This window comes from Ruditapes philippinarum, unplaced genomic scaffold, assembly GCF_026571515.1.
Source record: "Ruditapes philippinarum isolate M1 unplaced genomic scaffold, ASM2657151v2 ctg6363_1_1_1_1, whole genome shotgun sequence".
Classification (NCBI taxonomy): domain Eukaryota; kingdom Metazoa; phylum Mollusca; class Bivalvia; order Venerida; family Veneridae; genus Ruditapes; species Ruditapes philippinarum.
This window is the reverse complement of record NW_026860791.1, coordinates 61480-72614: the sequence shown is the minus strand read 5'-3', so window position 1 is coordinate 72614 and position 11135 is coordinate 61480.

The window sequence follows — 11135 nt, the reverse complement described above, 5'->3', positions numbered from 1 at the left end:
CACATTCGTTAAATAGTGTACCTTTTGAATTGTAAACATGGAACAAATAAATGTTAATAATTAAAAGGTCATAAATAAATAAATAAACAATAATATTGTTCTTTTCATACTAAATAGGATTCAAGCTTATCTCAATTCCAAAAGCGTGTGTTATATTTTGTAACGATATTTCTTGCAGCTCTTTTCCAGATGTAGAAAAGTTATAAAGTGATTGATAAAGTGTCTAAATCATGATTGAATGATCCTCAAATGACAACGACGACGGAATAGAAGGAGCTGACAAATAATTGTTCTTTAGAGCTTTACCTCCTGATAGATTTATTGGTACAAAAGTGTTTTGTCTGGTTTATCAATTTTCTTGCTCTTATCCAAATACAATCCACTTCAGACAATGAATAAAAACCGCTATCATAGGGTACCGAATATTTAACAAAACAAGATAATGTCATAAAATTTGACAGGTTCACTTTTTGGAATATATGTGTCATGGGAAGAGAAAAATGAGTAGCCTTAAAGTGACTCGAGACCGGGACCCTTGGAGTAACGTACCGAGGCTCGACCGAATGAGCAATTTGGTCACTGATAATTTCTCATAAGTAATTAGTGAATAGCTCTAAACCGCGTGACACGTCACATTTTTGGCCGGTTTGAATCAATATAAGTTAATTCTTAGCGTTTTTCATTGTTTTGGTCAAGCTCAAAATGTTTTGTCCTTAAAATACCAAAAATAAAACGCTTCAATTATAAAATTAGTTGCATGCACAAATGTAATCTGTGTACAACTTTAGAAAACTGGTGTGATGTAATTTATGGTTAAAATGTTGATGTCATTTTTTTGTCCTTAAGTTTGATTTAATGTACCAAACATTAACAACAACTATTCTACCATGGGCTATAATCAAGCGTATCCATTTAGAATCAAATTAGAGATTGATCTTAACTGAATAATTAATCACAATTTCAAATTAATTATAAACAGTCGGAATCCTTTGAATTTAATGTTCAGATTTTAAAACAATTCTAAGACAGCATCTATATTTTAATTACGTCATTAAAAAGGTAAAAAAGTTTAAAAACCACTTGAAAAATGTAGTTTTAATAATCTTCTGTGCACATTTGTTACAAACTGTAATTCAACCGGGCTCTAAATATTAGCAAACCGTTTTCCATTTACTTAAAGTAGTGTATGGATATCAATTTGCTAAAAATTTGATAACTTTTAAATCTACAGAATTTTGAAAGTTGATAATGACGCAAAATAAAATGTAAATGAATAGTTTAACTATGCTTTTAACGCTGTATGTAAAGTTTCTATTATATTTTAAAATTTTACTTATTTAGAGCTAATAATGGTTGAAAAGTGTGCTTCATATTTGATATCTTTACTTCCGTGAGCAGAATCTTACAGATAGAATTGAGTTTTCTGTTTGGCTTGAATATTTTGACTATTTGTGATACTGTTAAAATAATGTATGTATGTGTAATTTCCTTTTTAAGTTATAAAGTCAATTTTTATATGTCATTGATAGAAAGAAATCAAGTACCAGCAGTAACAAATTCATTTTTAGGATAAACCGAAACACGAGATCCGCTTTTTGTTTTCATGTTTTTGTGCTCGATGATATCTGCCATGATTGAAAATTCTGTTATCATTATTTTGTACAATTTACATGCAAGACTTCAGTAAACATTCGGAATTTTGTTTGTAAAACAATAAAAAAAACCAATGCACAACTTAAAGTGCAAAAATCGAGTTTTTGTCTCTTATGCTTTCATAGAAATCTCTAATAACAAGAATCAGAAACTCTTTGAAGAAAATTATGACTGTTAAATGACAATTTATTAAAGCTCATGTCTATAAAAGTATTAATTGTTTTAATAAGTGCGACAAAATCACCCACAAGGGATTACGAATATTTACCACAGTGGCATTGTCATTTGATTCGTTTTTGTTTTTTGTCAACTAAATAAGACTTTTCATTTTGCCAGAAACCTTGATATATAAGTATTGGAAACTAAAGTTAAATGAAATCACAAAAGAGAATTTCAATTCGACGTTTCTGGTGGTACAAACGATTTGCAAACATGATTAATAAAATTTCTTTATGTTGTCGTTTGATGTCGACTCGAAAGCTAGAGCAACTCTAAAGTACGTATTAGGTAAGATCTACCATATCTTTTTGAAAGTGATAATGATGAATCAGTTAAATTGTGTTTTATTTTGTACGCAGCTGACAGAAACGAATAGGAGTGCGAAGTTTATAAAGCATAAAAAACATAGTACAATGTTTGTAGCCACATAAATACAAATAAGCATATACAAATAAACATATACACATACAATAAGAAACAGAACCATTTTCCGAAGAGTTTAAACATTAATAAAAAAAGCCCTAGATTTTCATACAACATAGATAAACGCCAATTATTAACATGATATAATTAAACATCTTCTTTTGTAGAAAATAAAACAGTGTGTCTTTGAACGTTAATAAAGCTATTATAGAGATATGCTTCATGCATTTTATTGAAGTGTCAAATTAATAACTTTGTTCTGTTCCTATCTGTTCTGATAATTCAATTGTTCATTCATTCACGTTGTATTGCAATGTGTATAAGCTATTGTGTTTAATTATCCGTTTGAATTATTATTGTACACAGATTCATGTGTTATTTTTGTCTTGGCCATATTTTATATTAAATATTTACTTGTAAATGGCCAATTGAATATTTATGCTGATTACTGAATAAAGATTGATTGATTGATTGATTGATAAATAGATTGACTGATATGACTTTAAAATCTAAAAACCCATTTGTAACAACTAAAATGTAAATGACATGAAGATAAGATGATTGACAGATAAAAGTCAAATACCTTTGGCAATATTTGATAATTACGATAGACATGGGATGAGAAGTGTCATTTCAGATAAAATAAAATGTCATTGACATTAAGATTAGATGTCTGACAAAAGTTTAAATACTTCTTGGAATAGTTGATAATTACGATAAACAGAGGATGATAGGTGTCATGACAAATTCACAACTATAGTTAATAGTGCATGTTTACTTTATTTTCACTTACGTAGGTTATCGCCACATTCCCTGCATTGGTATTTTATCAATTATAATTAAAACATTTCGTGAACAAATACGGGAACCATGGCAATCATAAGTTTAAGTTTATAAACATGTATGTATGTATAGAAATTATTATCTTATTGAGTACATTACCTGTCAAATATGTCATTTTGTAGTACTTTAAAATTATCTTTTTCAGTACAATACCCCTTTGGTATACTCTGGAATTATTTTATTGAGTAAATTAACCGTTAAATATGTTATTTTGGTATACTTTGAAATTATCTTTTTCAGTACAATACCCGTTAAATATGTCATGTTGGTATACTCTTAAACTATCTTATTGAGTACATGGCAACCATGAAGTTAAGTTTATAAACATACATGTATGTTCTATGAAATTATTATCTTATTGAGAACATTTCCCGTTAAATATGTCATTTTGCTGTACTTTGAAATTATCATTTTCAGTACAATACCCGTTAAATATGTCATTTTGGTATACTCAGAAATTATTTTATTGAGTACATTACCCGTTAAATATATAGAGGATATTTGTTTGTTTTGCATGTAAGATTGAAATATAATTTCACTGAGTGAACACCAGATGCAATATTTTCACGAGTGGCGTAGCCACGAGTGAAAATATAATTGCTGGTGTTCACGAATGAAATATATTTCAATCTTATATGTAAAACAAATAAATTTTCTTTTTATTTCATGCTTTTTAAGTGATTTTAAGTATTTTTTTACTGATTTTGCCGCGTAACGTCGCGCATTCTCCTTTGTGACGTCATCACATCATGACGTCACATCATTAATTTTGAAATATAGTTCTGTTAAATTTCTCTAATTTTGTTACATTTTAAACATGTTGTATGGTGACATCGACTTTCTTTTCCTAAAGAAGCAAAATTTACGTATGACGGCATTTATTTTTGCCTGTTATTCCATTTAGTTATGTTTTTCTTTTCATCCGCATTCAGATATAGTTCGGCTACAGTGAAAATTATATTTTATAAATTTCACTAGTGGTTTATCAGAATATAATCATCTGATATATTACAATAAAACACTGGAAAGCATGAAATAAGTCATTTTGGTATACTTTGAAATTATCTTATTGAGTACAATACCCGTTTAATATGTTATTTTGGTATACTTATAAATTATCTTTTTGAGTACATTACCCGTTAAACATGTCATTTAAGTGTACCGAATGTACTAAACACATAGATAGCCAGGGTATTGTCTATTTATATAAAAATATATAACTACTATTGATATTTGTTCAGAACATTGTTTTTGTTTTTTTTACAAAAATCACTTTATAATTATATTTTAGTTAAAGATACATTATGGTCAAATAAGATGTTTGAAAATACTGATAATGTTTATACAGTTACGTTTTAATATAGAATACACATTTTTAAAGTACACAAAGAAGATACGTTAAGTTTATAACACTACACACTATAGGTTAACAGAGTACTTATACATAGAGTCATAAAAAACTAGCAGTTTTTTTTTTAAGAAAAGACTCAATTAAATTGACCATTCAAATGACGTGCAGCTTTCTTAACATAGTCTGTGTATTCTTTTATTAGAATATAGTATTCAAAAAGTTAGTCTTTGGCCATTTATCTGAAGCATCATTTTCATCTGTTGCTTTTGACAATAAGTACAGTTATAATGAACTAATATATCTATGGACGTCGTATCTTTATTTTGTTTACATTTTGCTACTTTTATGACGATTTGTTTTACATGTATCGCTACATTCTTCAGGTAACAAGCATCTAACATTGTCTTAATTATTATTATTTAAACATTATAAAATTCATGTTTGCCCTTTCTACTTGAAAAGTATTTAAAAGTATTTGCAAACATCAAAATGATTAGTTAACGACTATACAACGTATGTCAATGGATATACAATATGGTCTTAACAATCTCACATTTCTTCTTTAAATCAACTATCCTTTACTTAATGACTTTCCTTTACACACGGAATGTCAGTTGCAAAATTTGTATAGATATTGAAAATATAAATATTACCACATACATCAAACACTGCATGCAATAACAAGTTTGGCCTAACTAAACTTCATACTGGACAGCAGAAATCACGTATTGCACTATAATGATAGTTAAACAATCGACAAAAAGTGGAAGAAGTTATAAAATAAATGCTAAACAATGCAGTAATGATTCCGCTTCTCTGCAAGAAAATTGACAAAAAAATCACAGTTCTATTGTTTTTTATAGAGAATTTCATGAATCATTCATAGCATGTATAAATGTACTATAGATTCGATTTTTTTTTAAGTTTTCATTTCTGTTAAAGGATTTTCAACATATACATGTATATTTTAACCTCAAATATTGCAAGAAAAGTAACAGAGAAATAATAAGTATCAGAGAGTACTTACTACCAAAGAACTGTTTTAAAAAGGCCATCTTTCGGGATATCATGATTTCATACATAAATTATATAGAATATTTTAATTTGGCTTACAAATTACATCATTAGAACTGATAGGCAAATTAAATGCCATTCAACCACAAGATTGCAAAGATATATGAAATTAACCTTTTACCTACTGAATTTGTAAAATGATTTTTTGAAATTCATCTCACCTGATTTAGATTTAAACCAATCTGTACTATATTTTCGGGATTTCAAAATACAAAGCAACTGAGCAACCAGCAGTATCGAGTCTGTCCCGACTGCATGGGAGTGCAGGTCCGCCAATTTAAGTCATGTTCATATTAAAATCTTAATTAAAGTTGATTTTTTACTTACTTTTTACGTTTATCAACAACAGTTTTTTAGGAGTAAACACTTCATTATTCATATTGTTTTCCTTTCTGGAACAGAAGGCTCATTCAGAAATGGGTGGCAAAGTTTTCGTTTTCCACCTAGCTTCTGCTCGTTCTTCTTCCGCCGTTTCCTTGCCTTCAATGCCAATTCTAAAAGTTCCATTCAGAAGATGGATTAGACTCTGATTAAAAGAAATTTCCTTCTTTTAATTTGATTTAAAAGCGTGTCTATTTTTAGGATCGCAGATTTCACTTAATGATTGTCTAAATTAAAAACAATTCATCATCTTCATAATTCCTCCTATACTTGTGCATGACATGGTTTGTATAGTAATTTTACGACATTAACTTGTGAGAAACCACTTTCAGTTAATTGATATAATAGTGCGAATTATCTCTAACAAAAACGCTTGTAGAACCAATTTCCGTGAAGGAATATTCAGTACATCGAATAAATTTTCAGGACATGGATTTTTTCTAAAGATATCTTTTAGATTCATTGCAATACATCGCCATTATATCATTGATACGTACATACTTACATTCCTTGTCTTAGACATATTCCTCAAGGTTATCATATTCCCGAGGTCCGCATGGGTCATATATTTAAATAGCTCAGAGTGTTATAGATTCGAAATTAACAATATACCTTAAACCGGTGCTAGCGGGTGGGGTGTGAAAGATATTGGCACCTTTTACCACCGTTCACGGACAGACTCAATTGAAACCGTTGCTGCAATTTTCATATATTCATTTTTGGTTTCATTGCCTCTGTTGGGAACCCTGTTTTATCAGAATTTCCATGAATACCACGTAGCGTTGCTCACATAAATTGCTAGAAACCACTGATATGAGTGTATCCAAATAGGAATAATTACCAGAATATTAGTCTGGAAAAAGATATATGTAACATAATTTCCTACTAGATGGAGAAAATAGTAATATAAATGATATTGTTTATTTAGAGGATAATTTCTTTTGTAATAAAGCACTGTCGATAAACAATAAAAAGTCATTTCGTAATTTAATTAGGTAATATTGTCTTTAATTATTTAATGCTTCATAAATGTTAAGAACATATCAATAGGTAGCATTCTTGGAGGCGGTCAAATTACGCAGGAATATTGCTTACAACAAAATAACATATTAATATTATTTTTTCAATGACCAAAATAAGCTTTTTCCCATGTAAATATTATGTCTGCTTTGTGCACATTTCTAAAACTTATTCACAATTTTTAAAGATACCAAACCGTTTGAAGATGGCAACAATTCCTTCGAATGAGTAAAAAAATGATAAATTATTCCGAAACTGATAAAGTACGATTGGTTTAATTACGTTTTGCATTGACCAGGGTCATTTACAGGGAAACATATCTTCTTGCAGCAGATAACTTGATGGGTTATTAATATAATAATAATTTTTATTATTATTATTATTATTATTATTATAATTATTATTATTATATCATTATTGACATATTAAGCATGTTTAAAAATTATCTGTGCTTACAACGTGTAGCTCCAGAAAAAAAGATTTACAGTTATATAATTTTGCTAGGTTTACATCTTCATATTTTCAAATTAGTTTTTAATAATGTTATTGTTAAATATTTCACTTTTGAAAAATCAAGAAAGCTTTTGATTGGTGTCCTTTTTTCTACTTTAAAGTAGTTTGAATTATATTTTGCCCAAAAAAGTCGTTCCTTTTCTAAGTCAGTGGTACATTTAATATATTTTATCTGCATCAACGTGCCATGGTTTACTTTTCCGTAAAATCTTATTTTTACTTATTTCCACCAGTACGGTTTACTAACAAAACGTTTTGGCAATTCATCGGTCATTATTATATTCAAGCGCAACATTTCATAACAAGCTTATGTGCAATATTTTCAGATTTTTATTATTAAATCAACTATACTTTATTATATCAATTTAGTTAGTAAATCAATAAGAATTTTGGTTTAGATGTATGATATACAGTTTTTCTTTTACTTCGCTTCAGATCTTAAATGAACATTTTATCTTCCATTCTGGACACAACAAGTCATTTTAGGGAAATTTACAAAAACTATTCATTAAATAGCAAACTGTGCATGCCGGGGTTTCCATATGACTGCATTTGTCCAAAATGATCGTTCCTTTTTTAAGTTAGTAGTACATTTAGTCAATAAATTCTGCATCAACGTGCCATTTATTACTATCTTGTGAAATCATCGTATAATATTCGGCCGGGCTAGACAGGTTTAATTTCATTAATACTGACTTACAGACACTAACTATCAAAGAATTCATGAAAGAATGAAATGTATTTGTCAAAAATTAAGTACTTGCGTGATAAATAAAACACTTCATGTAACGTACGAGTAAGAAAGTTAAGTAAAAGCGCCTGAAACACTTGGATGAATTTAAGACTCTGCAAATTACCTTTAAGTTTGTTCTTCCATTGATTTTAGAGTAACTTGTTCTTTTCATTAAAGATGCGGGCGTATAATTTACTTATCGGCGAATGAATATGTGAATGTACTTTCATCCTAGTTTGAGATACACATACATGTTGTAGGTCATGTGAAATTCAATGACAAAATTTACTGTTCCAAGGAACATTTTTTGAATTGATTTAATGTCATCACTTCGTTAAAGCACTTTACTGTGACAGCAAATTTTAAATTATTTTGGAATTTAACTGACAGCGTTTGGGTGTTTTTTATAGTTTCTGGAGGAAATCAGTTTGCCAATATGCAAAACACTGAATTGTAGTAGCTCTCACGCCTTTCATAGTACTAGTAATTATATTTTATTAACCTGTCAAAACACTTATCAAAGACATGATAATCACACCACGAAAAACTGCATTAGAAGCTTGCAAAACATTGTAATTATTTCACAAGAGTTATCTTCTTAATTTTTTGTCAGACATTGAATCTCATGCTCTTTTTGTTATTCAAATTTTATTATTTTAGTTACTCATATAAGATCGTTCGTTTAGTAAAGATTATTCGACTAAAACCGTTTTATACTTATTTCAACCGATACGTTTAACTTACAAAACATTTTTTCAATTTATCAATCATTATAATAATATTCAACTGCAACATTTTTTAACAAGCTTTTGTGCAATATTCCAAGGTTTCTTGATCAAATAAACTACGCTTTATTATCCATTTAGTTAGTAAATCAATGCAAATTTTGGTGGTTAAGAGGTTTGCTATACGGTTAAACACCTACCACGCTAAAGATCTTAACTTCCACTCTGGACACAACGATTCATTTTAGGGAAATTTTCCAAAAAGTCGTTACTAAATGGAGAACTGTGCAAATACCGACTTTGCAGTTTCCATATGACTGCTGTGACTTAAACCCTAACCGCCCACCCCACTGAACAAAATAGTAGTCTATGCATATTTTAGCTCCAACAGGTGAGGTAGTTTTGACCCGCTGGTGTTGCTTTGAAGTTTGTAACACCCGAGGTTAGCAAACATTATTTTTCCTGTTTCGATGCCATATGAATGATATGACCTATACTGATTTGATGCGCCGTAAACAGATGAGGAAAAAAATAATGGCGCTGATACAGAATTGAAAGCATGACAATACCTCAGTCTTTATTAAAGTAGAATAGCCAAGAGCATCATTTTTACGGAAATGGGTGACTCGTTTTGAAGAAACTATCAGCGTAACCAGTGGCTAGGACGTCCATCGTAGTGTATTGCAAAAAGTAGCCAAGCGAGTGTGTAACTGCTTGTCAACCAGATGGTCGTTTATTCTACACAATCCAATGAAATGTAATGTACAAATTTAAATAAAATATAACCTAATTGTGCGGCAATATATGTAAAAAAACATTTTTACAATGAATCTGATGATTTTTCAAAAGCATAAAGCTGGACAGATTTTACACTTAAATTAAAATATTCTTTAGATTCGTTTAATAAAAAGGAGATGTATAGTAAGATTTCTCTTACTTACTTATGGTGGCTGATTTGTGCCATTCGTGTTTTCGCCCAGCGACCAACCAAGCGAAAAGTCGAGAGTAAACAAGTTAAAATGGCGGGTGCGCGGAAAGAAAACACACTAGATAGCGGGGGCGCGGAACGAAAACACAATAGCGGGGGCGCGGGGCGAAGATTAATCAATAAAACGTCGCAACGCGGAGGCGCGGAGCGAGATTTAAGAAATAAAACGACGCGTATGCGTAGCGAAAACACTCAAATTACTTATAAATTCTCGACTTTTTGCTTGGCGGGTAGCGGGGCAAAAACACAAATGGCAAAAATCAGCCACCATACTTACTTTAGAAAGTTGTTGTAAGATTTATTTTTGTTAGTGAAAAGATCTAGCATTAAAATGTCTCAGTTGTAGGTTTCGATATGCATTGATGTCATCATTCAGGTTTTATCCTTGATGAATTAGCAACACTGAAATAATTCTTTTCTATACGGAATTCACACGACTTCTTTTAAAGTACATCTCGACAGTAAAGTTTTGTCTAAACAGCGAAAGGTTTGGACAAGTATCTTGCTTTGATCATCTGATTCATGACTTATAGAAAGAAGTAAAATCTGTTTCTCGTTTGATTTTGTCGTTTTAAATCCTTTGATATTTATATTTTGTATGAATGTGAACAAAAAACTGATTTAAAGATGCATTTAAAAGACTTAACTTAAAGCGCAGATAATAATGTAGGCGATATCAGAATGCCATTATTTTATTTCTTATATTATATTTACCATTACAATAAGCTATCTACTCGAACATTATCATGTATTTAAACATACAGTCAAACCTGTGAACAAAGATAACCTCAAAGAGAGACCAAAATGGCCTTTATATGCAACGGTCTTTATGTTAAGTTACTCAGTTATGTTAAATCAATGAACGGTTGTTGAATAAAATAGTTTTTATTTTCAGGGTGATCTTTTTTAGAGGTGGGTTTTAAGACAGGTTTGACTGTATAATGGATCTGTTCTTGAAAAAATAATAGCTTTAAAATGGTTAAGATTTACGGAGAATAAAAGTACAACATATGCGCCGTGACAAAGAAAGATAAAGTGTACGTTTCTGTCTGTGGGAAGAAATAGAACTTCCTGAATAATTGGTCCAACATTTAAGCTGTCGTTTTCATCAATGTATAAACCCGTATAAATTACTTACCAGCGAATCACTGTCCGTCTCTTTTAATATTAACATTGCCTTTTACTCTGAGTACAATTTAGAGGTAAATAATT